Raw genomic sequence first — 4451 nt, 5'->3', positions numbered from 1 at the left:
TATAAAAGATAATTTAGAGGAAATCACAGAAATCTCGATTCAAATGAATTTGGTTAATGTAAACCTATGGTAATCAAACTTAGTTGCTGTCATACAATTGAGAAAGTCATAGTTATTATTTAATTTGTAGCTCTATGAACTCACTTTCTGGCCGAATAAAGTGAAGATGTTGAATCTATTATGGTCTTTGTTATTACTCCCAAGCAACAGACCAATGAAGTTGAAGGATCAAACACTCTTCAGCAAAAAAAAGTGACTGAGATGAGGCCAACAATGGATGAAATTAGTTTGTCTAATTTTGCAATAAGCAAGATTTTGAAATGAGAATTTGAAGAGTTGATTGATCCATCTCTTTGTTACGAGTCCAATGCTGAAGTTAGGAGAATGACTACTTCAGTATTAGAACTAGCTTTTCAATGTCTCCAACTTGAGAAGGAGATGAGGCCAACAATGGATGAAGTGTTGGAAATTCTAAAGGCAATTCAGAGGGGCGAGTTTGAAAACCAGAAGAAAGAGGAGATTAACATCATTGACAATGAGCTTAGCTATGAATCAGGAAATGGTGCACAATTGATGAAATCGAAATTGCCTGTTTCACCAAATTCTGTGAATGATGAGTGAGTTAGTTGCTCTATCGTAGCTAGTATTAGCAGGTGAAATTCCATAGATGTTAATGACAACTACACGGTTTTTCAGCTTTCGCTCTCTTGTCATTCCTTTTGGCTCTCTTCTTGTTTATGAGTTCACTGCCTAATTGTATACAGATATGTGTTTAAAATGGAGATGTCTTATGATATAATCATTGTTGCTCACTTGTAGTGTAGTTTGGCTTAGTTTCCTGACTATTAGACATCGGTATTCCTTTTCTATTTTCTCGTCTTTCTATACGTCTTGAAAAAGATACAGGGCTCGTTAAAGTATGCTGTGTGAGGTTCTGCTAAAATGGGATCGAGATGAAGAGAATTTTTTTTAGGTTGCAGTGTCAATGATTTGAGTCTTTATACGTAAGTGGAAGGAGGGGGAAAATCCATCCAACTTGGCCCTCATTTTAGGCTTGTTTCCTCTAGTATTTGCACAAAAATTCCAAGTCAACAGATGGAAAATTAGATGACATGATTGACATAATGACATTGCAGAAGATGTGAACTGTTACGACTTACAGTCTTACACTACGATAGTTTTTCTGTCCATAAGACTATATTGTTACAACAGAAAGATGGATATTGCAAAATTGAAGAACAGTTTCAAGATAAGTTACTTTGTCTTTTTATAAGGCTAGATTCGCCCTTTACTAACTAAACTTAATTGTGCAAAAATAGTGCGCAAATATGCCTAAAGTATAATTACATTAATTAATGCACGATAAACTCCTCTTCCTGGCCATCTGAATGAGCCTTGCTATTGATACTGCTAGTCCATTGGCTTATCTCTATGTTTCTGATATTGTCCATCAGAAATGAGGGTGTTTGACCAGCTTATAAGCATCGTTTGACTTATCCACGTGTTTGGTAAACAATAAAAGTGCTTAAAATAAGCTAAAATCAGTCAGAAGTCACAAGTAAGTCACCCCCAACTTATAGTTTTACAGAATATAAGCACTTTTGGTTTGATCAAGTATTTGACGATTTTATCTCTAATATCTTTTATAATCTCTGAAGTACTCTTCCTTAAACATAGAGTAACTTTTAATTATCTCTCTATTTTATTTTCGTTATTTGTCTTCTTCTTTTTATGAAAGAAACTTTTAAATATATATTTTATTGTAAATAGCGTTAAGAAGTTTCAGTCATCTTAACAACAAAAGTACTTATCCAAACACGTAATTGCTCATTTGTAAAATGCATCTAAAAGCATTTTTCAGCAATTAACATTTATCAGCAACTTTTAATCAACCAATCCAATGATACATGCAGAGTTTCTGCCAAAATTTAATAAGTCTAGATAAAAATCAAACTTGAAACTGTCCATTCCTAAACCATGTAGGTAGTACTAGGCATGTCACCGTCTGACCGTTGAAAAGAAGAATACATGAAAGGCTTGGGAGGCATTTGTAAAGATCCGAGTTCGCCTTGTAACATCTCGACGACCATACTGATAGAAGGCCTGATGGCCGGATTTATTTGGATGCACCACAAGCTCACCAAAGATCATCTTTTTTGCAAATTTTTTGTCCTCTTCCTTCACAATGCCAGTTAATCCAAGCTTTTCCTTTTGTTCAATTTGTTTATATATCCAGTGTGGAAAGTATATTTCACTGGTATGGTCAACAACATCAACATTTTTCCTTCCTCCAACCATCTCGAGCACCATCATACTGTAGTTGTACACATCTGACTTGTGAGAAACTCCTCCAATATTATTATAGAGAATTTCTGGCGCAATGTACCCAATAGTCCCTCTAGCACCCAATAAAGATACAATGCTTTCCTTCCTGTTACATAGTTTTGCAAGACCAAAATCGGATATTTTGGGACAAAGTCTTCATCGAGAAGAATGTTGTGAGGCTTTATATCGAAATGTACAATTCGAGTATTGCAACCACAATGCAAATACTCCAATCCTCTAGCAATGCCAAGTGAAATATCGTACAATGTTTTCCATCCTAGTTGACGATTTGTCCCGGATTTGCATCGTAAATGAACTTCTCAAGGGATCCATTGGGCATGAAATCATAGAGGAGAGCTCTATTTTGACCCTCAAAACAAAATCCAACAAGTGATACAATATTAATGTGAGAAGTCCTGCTGATAATTGCCACCTCATTGATAAACTCTTCTCCCCCGCCTTTCGATTTCTTCAAGACCTTCACTGCCACGAGACTCCCATTGTGCAACTTTCCTTTGAAAACACAACCAAAGCCTCCTTGACCAAGTTTATTTTTGAAATAATCTGTCATCTTCTTGACTTCAAAATAACTGTACTTCCTTGGAGCGAGTGATCCATGGTTCTTCAAGAAGGCTTTTACATTTCTGTAATCTTCTCTTTTTGTTTTCCAGAAAATCATGGAATTAAGGGAGCATTTTGTTCTTAAGTACAGGAGTGTTGCTCCCAAACGCACACGCAAGTATACGTGGTAGTACAAGTAACATAAGATTTAAAGTCCAGATATTGTACCCACAGGGACTTATGATTAACTATTTACTAAATTAAACTATACTAGTTATCTACACAAGAAATAAAATCTCAAGATATAATTATTAACTAACTAAAAATAAAATAAAACAAATAATGAACTTCAACCAAGAAAGAGCGGATTTTTATCAAAGAAGAGATAGATCTAGGGCTAGGACCACTAACAATCTAGTTGAGTCTTCAAATCGTTATACCTATGGGTTACTAGTTGACGGATTAATTATAACTTTATGAGTATCTTTCGAGTTGCTCACAAGCCTGTAGATGCTACTATAATGCCTATATTCCTATGGTCGCCAAAGGTAACAAGAACGCATTTACTTCTCCGTATTCAACTAAGCAAGGCTAAAGGATATATTCCTATCCTCGTTAGCGAAACGATTAATCGAACAAGCTTTATTTATTCTTATTACGTATGCAAATTCCCTATCCCTAGTTCAATTCACACGCCACAGAGAGTGTCTAAGTATTTCGTCAAATAATCAAACAATTAAGATCAAGAATAAATAAATAACCCAAAGATGGAAAATCAATAGATATAAACGATAATCAAACGTCAACTTTCATGCTAGTGTCAAAACCCTAGAACTAAAGAGTTTAGCTCCACATAGACATGGAGGAAAAACAACAAATCATCCGAATAAAAATGTATAAATGAGTAATACAGAGAAGAGAAGGTAAAACCCTATAATTACGGCCTCCAAGGTGGCTCCAAGCTCTCTCTAAATCCAAAGTTCTGAACTAAGGGTTTCAAGCAATCCAAAATTATGTAAAACCATCTTATTGAATATTTATAAGTGTAGGAAAAGGCCTAAACAAAGTAACCAGTCCAAAATTAAATGGGATAAGTTTAATCTGAGAAAACGCACTGCGCGTCGCATTAGGCATGTATTCCAGTGATTCAATTTGTCCTCGTCATTGCTGCCAGTTACGTTCTCTTTTCCTTTCCAATTCCTCTAATTCTTTGCTTTCTTCTTTGTATCTTTTAATTTGCAATCATTAGCAATCACAACCCAAATCATTATGTCCCCCTCTTGTCTTCTTTCTTTTATTTTCTTTTTCTCTTTTCCCACTTTTTATCCAATTTTGCTTCAAATCTCTTCATCTTCACACCTCTTTATTCCTACACAATAAAATATAATATTAACCACAATCCATTATAATTAATACTCAAAAGACCATTAAAAGTATTAAAATGTAAGGCAACCAATGAATAAATATATGTATTTTAGGCCGAACATCAAGGAGTAACATAACTAGCATCGATATTCCTCCAATAGAAGAAGTAGCTGCTAATGTCATGACATAAATTGGAAGAA

General features: G+C 34.8%; 1 pseudogene; it reads right to left on the bottom strand.

The window, feature by feature from the left end:
• Nucleotides 1–1841: 1841 nt before the first annotated feature.
• On the bottom strand, nucleotides 1842–2984 carry LOC132059923 (PR5-like receptor kinase; annotated as a pseudogene).
• Between the last annotated feature and the right edge of the window lie 1467 nt (nucleotides 2985–4451).

The sequence above is a fragment of the Lycium ferocissimum genome, chromosome 6, assembly GCF_029784015.1.
Source record: "Lycium ferocissimum isolate CSIRO_LF1 chromosome 6, AGI_CSIRO_Lferr_CH_V1, whole genome shotgun sequence".
Taxonomy (NCBI): domain Eukaryota; kingdom Viridiplantae; phylum Streptophyta; class Magnoliopsida; order Solanales; family Solanaceae; genus Lycium; species Lycium ferocissimum.
The sequence above is the reverse complement of the archived record's forward strand: the minus strand, read 5'-3'. Positions and strand labels throughout refer to the sequence as shown.